At 40.0% G+C, this 11,316-nt stretch overlaps 1 non-coding gene across 1 annotated transcript; it reads left to right on the top strand.

Moving 5' to 3' along the window:
- The first annotated feature begins 509 nt into the window (after positions 1-509).
- LOC121154338 lies at positions 510-617 on the top strand. Its single transcript, XR_005883481.1, has one exon. It is a non-coding gene; the product is annotated as a U6 spliceosomal RNA (small nuclear RNA).
- Positions 618-11,316: the final 10,699 nt, after the last annotated feature.

Raw genomic sequence — 11,316 nt, 5'->3', positions numbered from 1 at the left:
CTCACCTGGAGCAAAACAACATCTCCCTGGTGGATCCATCTACTTCTGGAACTGCTCTCTGCCTCAAAAATCATACTGAACTCCTCTCCAGAGTAACCTTTTTTTGTGAACATCTACCTCAGGTAACTTCTCTTCTCAGTTCCTTGTTTCTTTCAGGGTAAAGCCGAAACCATTTCAGCATGTTCTTGGTGGGAAAGCAAATTATTATTACTTAATGAAAAATAGTATAGAGGTTCTACAGAAAAGTGAAACAGCTACCTTATGGTCCAGCCACCCTGCTACTGGTTATAGATTTGGGGGGAGTGGATCTGTATATCATGGAGACATCCACAGTCCCATGATTACTGCAGCGCTGTTCAATGTAATCAGGAAATGGAAACAACTTAATTGTAAACTGATGAATGAATAAAGAAAACATGGTATATACATAATGAAATAATCTCTAGCAAGGAATCTTATTACAACAGTTTAAAATGAATTATTGAACTACTATTATTGAACTACCTACCGTGCTCACTTCGGCAGCACATATACTAAAATTGGAATGATACAGAGAAGATTAGCATGGCCCCTGTGCAAGGATGACATGTCTGAACCACCTACCGTACTAAACTGTGAACTCCTCAAAGGTGAAATATTTAATATGGCATCAGGAGAAAATGAAGTTTTCATCTAAGAATTTCTTGAGATGTGAATAAAAATGTGGAAGAGAGCAAAGAATAGAAGTTGGAGAGAAAGAGAGGAAAAGACCTACTAGAGGTAGGAAATGCAAGAGCAGAATGGGTCTTGGTAGGAAGATAATGTTAAGTTTAATAACAATTGATATAATTAGCAGACAAATGGATTTTCTCAAGAGAAAGACAAGGGCAAAGACATAGACTTGAGAGAGGTAGCATTAAGATTTGTGATTTAAAACAAGGGCAAGGCACTTGCCTTAAGAGGCTTTCCAGAAAGAGATGCCAATAAAGGATCGATTCCTGAGAAGCAGCAGTCCTGAGGAGCAGGTAGCAGAATCCCCAGTGAAAGAGAATAGGCTTCTTTTCTTGAATTTGGATGTGGTTTCAAAATCCTTCATTTGTGACCTGAATGCAATTTCCAAGAATCAGAACATTCCACCTCTTCTTCAAGGAGTCATAAACTAGGTTAAGTAAATGTTATTGAGTCTCATGCCAAAACAGCTGTGTTCCTCTCCAGCCCTATTTCCTAGCACTATTCCACATGAAAGCTTGACTTTGCTAATATCTCCATGCTCCTCAATTACATACGTTATTTTGCTTTGCATCTCCATCTCCATCCCTTCATCTTTGGACCTTTGCTTATTCTGATCCTTCTGTCTGGATTCTCCCAATTCATACTGCCATCTTTTTTTACGATCTGTTGCTTTAGGGTACCCGTGCTTATATTACATTATGTTTTATCTTGATTCTTCCCAAACTGACCCTCTAAGTAGATGAGCACTCTGGTGAAAAAAAGTTTATCCTAAGGAGCTGTGTAAGGTATCAGATGACACAACCTAGAATGTGTGCACACATATTTCTCTTCTCCTGAGCTTTTCTCTGTTCCTTCCTAAATACTTTCCAGCTGGCTTGGGACAAGAGGTCTAGCATCCACTTGGGTGGTCTGGAACCTTCCAGAGGAGCAAGATAACGATTGAACAATATAGGTTGTTTCTAGCCATGCAGAGTTTGAATAACTCCTGAACTTCTAAATTTGCATATGATTCTTTAAAAGGAAAAGCATGTCCAGTGAGGAAAGAACAGTTGCAAACTGAATGCTGTTTTTTTTTTTAAAGATGTATTTATTTATTTATTGAAAAGGTGGATATACAGAGAGGAAAGATCCTCTGTCTGATATTTCACTCCCCAAACAGCCACAACGACCAGAGATGAGCCAATCCTAAGCCAGGAGCCTCCTCCTCTGGGTCTTCCATGCTGGTGCAGGTTCCCAAAGTCCTGAGCCATCCTCTACTGCATTCCCAAGCCACAGATAGGGAGCTGGATGGGAAGCTAGGCTGCTGGGATTAGAACATGGAATCCAGGGGCGTTCAAGGCGAGGACCCCAACTGCTATGCTATTGCTCTGGGCCCTGGATGCTGTTTGAAAGACAAATATGAATTGTTTATTTGAAAGGCAGAGATAACAATGAGATAAGACAAGAAAGTAGGAGGAAATGATGAAAGAGGGCGATCCAGAGAGCATGAGAATGAGCAAGAGAGAGACAGAGAGAGAGAAATCTTCCATCAGCTGGCTTATTCCCCAAATGACCACATCAGTCAATCTAGGCCAGGCCATATCAGGAATCTAGAATTGCATCCTGGTCTTTCATGTGAATGGCAGAAGCCCAACTACTTGACCTATCTTCTACTTCCCAAGCATGTTGAGGAAGCCGGAGTTGGAAGTACTAGAGACTTGAACCATAACTCCCATATGAGATGCTGTCATCTTAAGCAGTTATGTAACACATTGCATCACAATGCTAGCCACAGAAAAATTCCCTTTTAAATTGGCTTAATTGATTATTTAGACCCAGACTTAGCCAATATAATTTTTTTAATCATGACAGTGTTGGTCTCTGGCTATAGCATATGTGCGGTGGGAATGAGTATGCCCCTCATCTAGGGTAGAATAGGCTGGGGAGTTTCCAGACAGGGTCATACCATATCACTGGGAAGCATGGAGTGTAGTAAATAAGACCTCTTGGCTTTAGCTGTCCCCGGGAGCTCACAGGACATTCACGGCAAACAAGTCAGGAATACCAAGAAAAAGACATAGGCCCATGCCACACATTTGGCCAAAACTCTAATGGAAGTTCATAAACTTCTAGGTATTTGCAGAGCTTGATAGAAAACTAGCCATTTCTTTCAGAATAGTCTAGTTTAAGGCAGACTCAGTAAGTGGCAGTTTTACAGTACATAGAGTAGTCTGAATTGCCAAATGGAAAGTTATTTTCAAGGATGAGGGATAATAGAAACAACCAGCATTGAGCATGTCACTTTATGCGCCATACAAGCACTATGGTATTAATATGCACTGTGTCACCCGTGAGATAGCTAGAAGTAAATCAGAATGGTGAACTGGAATAGTAGTTAAGGACCTTGGAGCAATGCAGATATTTTTAAAATTTTTATTTTATTGAAAGGCAGAATTCCTTCTGCTGGTTCACTCCCCAGGTGGCCTCAGCAGCCAAGGCTGAGCCAATCTGAAGCTGGGAGCCAAGAACCAGGAGCTGCTTCTAGGTTTCTTACATGGGTGCAGGGTCCCTAGACTTTGGGACATCCTCTATTGCTTTGCCAGGCCACAAGCAGGGATCTAGATGGGAAGTGGAGCAGCCAGAACACAAACTGGTACCCATATGGGATTCTGGCATGTGCAAGGCAAAGCTTTAGCCACTAGGCCATTGCACCAAGCCCCACAGATTGTTTTAAAATCCCAACTGTAGGATTAGATCCCTGGCATAGTAGGCTAAGCTTCTACCTGCAGCACTTGACATCCCATATGGTTCCAGTTCACACCCACTTGCTCTGTTTCTAATACAGCTTCCTGCTGATGACCTAGGAAAGCCACAGAAGATGTGTTAAGTCTTTGAGCCCATGTACTCATGTGGGAGACCCTTAAGAAGCTCCAGGTATGGGCTTTGGTCTGGCCCAGTTCTGGCTGACATGGCCATTTGGGGAGTGAATCAGTAAATGGAACACCTCTTTCTCTCTCTCTGTTTTCTTCTGTCTCTGTAACTCTGCCTTTCACATATAAATGAAAAGTACATCTTTAAAATTACAAATCCACCTTTGCTTGCATGTAAACCCTTTCTGAAGGGATATTGTAAATACATTGATCTAGGGATGTGCTCTGAATACATAGGTCAGACATGATCTTTTCAAACCTTCCATTTAATTTTTAGTGATGTGGGAAAAGGGTTTCTGGACTGATAAACACCAGTATTGAGTGAGAGAAATGCAGATGGAGATTGTATAAATATGAAGCAAAGCACTGTAATTGGGAGAGAAGCACGTAGCCAGATGTAACCTCAAAGCATGCTATGTCTTAAGTCCTTTGCCATGTATTTGCTGGTAAGCCAGTTTCATCTGCCTCTCAGCCTCAGTTTTCTTATCCACAGAGTGTCACAATGAAGATTAGGTACATTGTGAAGTGCCTCGTAGTGCAATAGATGCTTACATATTACAATATTATTATTATCAGCTTAGGGACTTATCCTATACCATTCCCAGTTAAAGGGCATCTTTTCCCTATTATAGAGCATGACTGCACTTCAAAATGTTCACAGAAAGAAACAGCTCAAGGATAAGTTTAGACCAAACAGTTGGGACAATGGTTAAGGGTCCTACATACTTAGATCCAAGCTGTCTGAATAGGGAAAGGAAGTGCTGATTCTGAGCACAGGAAAATAATAGGAGAAAGCGGGAGAAACTGAATTGTTAAGGGGATAATTGAAAAGAAGTTTACAGTGAACATTCTTCCAAAATAGAGACACCATGGAGCAATGGGGACAGTACAATTATGTAGCGGTGACTCATTGAGATAAGCAGTGGTCCACCTGTGGGGGATTTATCAGAATAAATCTTATGTGATCCCTATTTATTTGGGGTCTGGTTTGGAGGGCTGACAGGGTGCAGACTGCCCACTTAGACCTGTGATAAGTTGTCCTACTCTAACTCTATCAGGCTGTGTGGACTAAATTTGCCAAAGCAGAGCAGCAAACATCCGTTATAAGTTAGGCAGATGGCTCTGGGAATGCCCCCAGATCTTTTCAGGGATGCAGAAGGCTTTGATGCTGAGAGTAGGTCTCCTGTCCCCTGTGACTGTAAGGAATCTGTGACTATAACATGGTGTGTGATCGGGTGTGGGTAGATCTTTTGGAGGTCATTTTATCTGGCTGCCCCGGCTCACAGTACTGCGCTCACACTGTGTCCACTGACTCTTTGCATGGTTTATGTACCTGCATGGCTTAAGTGACAAGGCCCTTTGGAATCAGTCTGAGTGATTGATTCATTTTGGCAAAGAGAGAAGCTGACAATAGGAGCCAGGAAGCCAACAGAATCATACTAATAAAGGGTTAATATCCAGATGTATAAAGAGCTCAAGAAATGCAGCAGTACACTGTTGGTGAGTATGTAAACCACTACAGTCATAATGGAAGACAATGTCAGGATTCCTCAGATATATGAAAATAAATCTACTGTTTGACCCAGCCATTCCACTCTGAAAATTCACTCAAACAAAATGAAGTCAGCTTATGAAAGAGTTATTTGTATGCCTATTTTTTGCATTTTTAAATTTTTCATGTGATATGCTCCTATGGGAATAGGGGTTTTCCTTCTACCCCTGCCTATTCCCCCTGCTATCATTTTACCCTATATTATCACACTAGTATAGTCCTTCAGCAACAGTCACAAGTCCGTCTATCTGCTATTTAAGTGTATCATGGCATCAAAGATATAGGCAATGAAAGAAAGTCTAGTACCCTATTGTCAAGATATATTTAACAGTTTCATTGGGAGTCCTCCTTTTATTTGGGAGTAGAGATGCATACTGAAATGTATCTTCATTTCCTGATAAGTAAGTCTCCAGTATACAGTTCACCTATAAGAACATATGTACATGTTTTTATTGTAAGCTCAATTCACAATGCCTAAGATATGGAATAAATCCAGGTATCCATTGACTGATGACTAGGGAAAGAAAATGTAGTTATCTATACACTATGGAATAATACTCAACCATAAAAAGAATAAAATCCTGTCTTTTGAAACAAAATGGATGTAACTGGAAATTATTATTCTTAGTGAAATTAACTCCAGTCATAAAAAGACAAATAGCATATGCTTTCTCTGATATCTGATAGTTAATATAGGATAGCAAAAAATGGCATGAACAGCTTGTCATTTGATTGTTGTTTTTAAACTCTTGTTTATATTTATGTGGAACAGTGGTCTTTCTATATTTATATGTTGAGTACTATGGTTAGTGGTACATTAAGAGTGTGAAAAAAAGGAGTGTGACAATGGGTTAGATTGAGATTACAGTTTTGTAAAAAAGTAAAAAAAATGAGTGAATGAAGGAAGGTGGGGTTGAGGGATGAAGGAAAGTGCGGATGTCTTTTTAGAAATACCTATGAAACGCATGAGATGTGTTCTCTTTATATTGGTAAAAATTTTTAAAAGGTTCACATCTTCCAAATCAGTTTACCTTGGTTTGAGGTCAGCTTTCATCTTCTGACTTTAGCTCCCTGCCAGTGTAGACCCAGGGAAGTAGCAGGTGACAGTGACAGCTCAAGTGATTGAGTCCCTGCCACTCACATGGGATATCTGTCTGGATTCAGTTCATGGCCTTTAGTCTTGGGTTTCTCAGCTTCCGCCATTTGAAGCATCTGGGGAATGAGCCAGTGAATGGGAGCTCTGACTGTCTCTCCATCTGCCTCTCAAAAAAAAAGCCAAAAATGGAACTTAAAAATAATTATTTCAACACATGTAAATAAAAGATGAATTAATTTTGGAATAAACAGTTAGGATTTTTTTTCATTATACATATCTTTTCATGAACATTTTCAAGAACCCTTGTATTGTCTTATTTGTTTCCAAATTGCTGCTATGATTTGAATTGTTGCAGAGCTTAGCTTTCTCCTGGTTGTTTAAGCTTGTCTTTATGTTCCCACTCCTGCTGTCTCCTGGGTCTTTGATTTAGCAGTGAGAGAACAAATATCCTAAAAAGTGCTACCAGAAACAGCAAGAGTAGGGTGGAGTAGAAGATAGTGTGAGAGGAGAGAGACACACATACATAGTAGGAAGAAGGGCTGAGTGTGTGTGAGCATGGACGTAAAGAGTCTCTAATGTGGTTAGTTACATGTCATAAGTGTTTTTGTTTATTTGTTTGTTTCAAGTCCCCCTGTCCTAGACTCTTTCCTTTCCTCAGTCCCAACCTGACGTTTGAAAAGTCTATTCTGCATGGATCTCAGTCTGCCGAGAATGGAGTATCTCGGGCATCTCACCTTAAGAAAATGGAGGACTTTTATTACTCAACCAAAATGGGTCCATCAGACTGTTTCTCAGTGTTGAGTCTGAAGGATTGGGACCCAGGCAGGATCTTTTGGAGAAAGGTTTGGCAGAGCAGGCAAGCAGAAGCACATCTATGTGTGAATGTGGAAGAAAGGTATCACAGGTTCTAGAGGGAGATGCGGCCTGTCCTTCAGGGCTTACCAGAGCCTCTGAAAGGGCCTTACGGATCAAGGTCAAGGGAGGCTGCTGGTGGTAGTGACCTCAGCTGCATTAGTCAGCTTTTTATTACTTTAAAATACCCAAGAGGAACTTTTTTAGGAAGGAAAAAGATTATTTTGGCTTACAGTTTAGACATTCATTGTTTAGCACTGGGCAAAGCTCCATTCATTTGGTACCTAATGGAGGCAAATGGTGGTGGAGCAGATCCTGAGGAATGGCTATATGGAGAGATGGAAAGCAAAGAGGGTAGGCTAAATTCAGCTTAAATATCTAGCTTTCTTGGAAGAATAACCTCTTTGGTACAAGCCCCCAGTGATGCACAGATCTCCTCCTAAGCCCAGTGCTTAGATCATGTCTCTACCCTCAACTATCAGAGGTCACTGTAACACTTCAGAGCTGAAAAATCTGTGTCAGTTTATACATCCAAGTCTTGTTTAGTCCATAGCAGCCTTCCAGTTTGACTTTGAGGCTTGGCAGCAAAGCCTTTGGGCTTGGAAGAAACCACAGTGAATTTGGAACCAGATAAGTTTGAACTATAATCTAGTCCCATCGCTTACTGTCACTTTGGCCTTGGCTACTAAGTTTTTCTGAACCTATTTGTCATCTATAAAGTGGAAATAATACTACCTCCCTCCCAAATTGTCATACAAATAGATTATTATTCATGAAATGAACATTTTCTGAGCTCTCATCAGGAACTAGGTGCATTCCAATGCCCCTAAAACAGCTATTTTTTTTTTTTAACTTGGCAGTTGTTTGACTAACAGCCCAGGTTTAAATGATTTTCCATTCCATGAATTCAGAATTCATATTATAAATGAGGTGTAAGGAATATAAGGAGTATCGTGACAAACCTAAATGATGCTATTGGGTATGAGATTAAATTTGTCAAATGTACTTCATATACTATCATGTGGGTGGGGTGGATGGTGTACCAAAATGACCAAAACTTGATCAGTCACATGATAAAGTAGAACTAAGAGGAAATAATACTAAATTCATTAGGGAGAGATGTGAGCCTCAATGGATGTGCAAAGGAAGCACATGTTTAAGTCTGGCTGAACTGGCCATGCAGGACTCTGGGTGGATATATCTGAACTGAAGGATGAATGGTTTTCCAGGTTGCATGGAAAGTGGCAGAAAGAGATACTGTGGGCAGAAAAAACAGCCTAGGCTAAGGCTGAGTTACGAGACAAATAGGAAACATGAAATCAACATGGTCCAGGGCCCGGCGCGGTGGCGCAAGTGGTTAAAGGTCCTCGCCTTGCACGCCCGGGATCCCATATGGGCGCTGGTTCTAATCCCAGCAGCCCCGCTTCCCTTCCAGCTCCCTGCCTGTGGCCTGGGAAAGCAGTCGAGGACGGCCCAAAGCTTTGGGACTCTGCACCCGCGTGGGAGACCCTGAAGAGGCTCCTGGCTTCGGATCGGCATAGTATCGGCCCGTTGCGCTCACTTGGGGAGTGAATCATCGGACGGAAGATCTTCCTCTCTGTCTCTCCTCTCTGTATATCCGTCTTTCCAATGAAAAAATAATAAAAATAAATCTTTAAAAAAAAAAAAACATGGTCCAGCCCAACACAAGGTAAAGAAGTGTTCATACAATGAAAGAAACCAAAACTGAAGACCTAAGTTAAACCAAGGAACAGAGGCTTTAGATAGACCGTGGTGAAGCCACTGTGTGCTCTACAGGGCTCTCTACTCCACCAAGGGAATACAGGACTGAGGGAAAGGTAAGTGAATGCATGATACTTGTCAGTTCTTAGGGTCTTGTGATCTGATATTTCATTTAAAACTGGGACAAATAATTGTGCTCCACATAGTTAGTTTTTAAAAACTCTTTGCATGTGATGTCATCTGTGGTACCTAACATCCTTTAGTGAGGAACCACTTTGTACATGGTGATGCTTTGGGCAGTGACACTTAGAGAGAGTTGGTATGAGCCAGGAAATACCTCTGGCTTTGGCAGCCTCCAAAGCCAGCTAGTAATCAAAGGATATACTATGAGATGGATGTCAAGATACCTGAGGACATTTTATGGACTTTCTACTCATTCTTTACTGCTTCTTATACACAAAAAGGGCAATGTTCCTGGCAATAGCTAAAAGGTTGGGGATCTCCAAATCTGTATTCCAATGCAGAGGCCAGATAGCCCAGGACAACGAATGGGGTTGTATTTTGGAGTCAGTCTCTTCTCAGGCTAAACCCACACACCACCACCATGTAGCAGATGTGTGACTTTGATAAGTTACTTAAACTCTCTAAGTCTTCTTCCCACATGTGCAGACTCCTCCTATGTTTCCATTTAGGGATAGCCCAGAATTATATCTGCTGCCCTAATCATTAACAGGACCTCTCCATATTCTCAAAAATGTTCCAGTTTAAATGATAAATTTATTTCTTCTTATTTCCTTCCACCTCTGCTCTAGGATTGCAGTGTGGGTAAAATACATCAACACTGTTTCAGTTGAGATGATTTATATATCAAGTATTGTAAAAGTGCATCTAACTATTGTGAATACTAGAAAAGTATGTAGCTTATGTAACGGAACAATTCTTTCAACTCAAGTCTAGGGCTAAAGAGCTTATTTCTTGTATTACTTTTGGAAGTAATAGGCATAATTTATCATCATCATCAGTATTATCAACAGATATCCATCCTGCTCTTCTTCCTTTTTAAGGCTTGTCTGAAAGCTTGATTTCTTCTGAGCAAACTCAATGGAGGTGAAACCAACAGCAGATTTACAGTTGTATTTCTCTTTAGCTGATATTGAACTTACCTGAACCTGAGTTTTCTTATCATACACATACTACTGGGTGTTTGCAAAGATCAAATGAAATCCTCTATATGGAAATGCTCTGTAAACACAAGAGGCATGAGCAAGTGTAAAGAATTTCAGTTTCAGCTTATAATAAAAACTGTCATTGTTTTTAAACTTGCTCAGGACTGACCTCTGATCTTAATCTTCTTTAGAGACCAAAATAGTGAATACAACTGCATTTCAGAAATGACTAATGTTATTCAACTTGACAGAATACTCCTCTGAGGTGATCTTGAAAGGGAAAGAGAAAATATCAAAATACATATTACAGTTACTAATTGTATCTACTTGATAGCTGTGATGACAAAATATTCCCAATTATTAGATTCTAGAGTTGAAGCACAGTAGAAGAGTGATTAAAAAACAGAGCCTTTAGATTTGCTAGCTTAGATTTTAAGATTACATGAGAAAATGAAATCAGTTGCTTAGCATAACACCTGGAATATAACAAGTGAGCAATTAATGGAAGATATTACTCTGGTTAGCTTACCAGGTGCTGCAGCCGAGCCAGAGAATGCTTCCCTTAACTTCTTGTCTTTCAAAAGGTAAGAACTGGGAGACTGGATTTAGATTTCATTCTTCAGCTTGTCCTAACCAGTGAGGATGTAAGCTCCCTAAGCAATACTTAGTGGCGCAATAAGATCCAGGGGTACAATAATTATTTCACTGCACATGAAATGAGCTAGTACACTCTCACACAAGTACATGTAAAAACCAGTGGAATAAAAAATAGAATCTACATATTATATTAATGTCAACTTCCTGGTTTGATATTGTAGTAATTATGTGAAAAACTACTATTGGGGGATACTTGGTAAACCCTAGGAACCCTTTAAACAACCTTTGCAGTTTTATGAGTCCATAATTATTCCAAATTTTGAAATTATTTTAATACAAATGGCCTGGGTCAAAATGTGTTGGTTTTCCCTGAATTTCTATTGTCAATATTTGGATAAACTCATGGAATAATTAAATTAGTTAAGATGCATAGGGGCACTTGGAACAACAATTTGCAGAATAAAAAGAACACATGTCAACTATTTCTACTAACTTCAGACTCATTTGCCCTTTGATGTTTCTTCTTAACAACCAATATAAACCTTTCACTGAAGACTTTAGAGGTGTATCCAAACTTTCATAAGGGCTTATTCAACCTGTTGTCCTTGGCAGCAGTACTTCTTTCTGTAAATCACACATAACTCACCTCTAAATCTTTGCTGAAAATGCAGATTCTATACTATTATAATAATATAGGAAAATTCAGTTGGG

The sequence above is a fragment of the Ochotona curzoniae genome, unplaced genomic scaffold (genome assembly GCF_017591425.1).
Source record: "Ochotona curzoniae isolate NIBS_2020 unplaced genomic scaffold, NIBS_Ocur_1.0 contig_2723, whole genome shotgun sequence".
Classification (NCBI taxonomy): domain Eukaryota; kingdom Metazoa; phylum Chordata; class Mammalia; order Lagomorpha; family Ochotonidae; genus Ochotona; species Ochotona curzoniae.
This window is presented reverse-complemented; position numbering and strand designations above follow the sequence as displayed.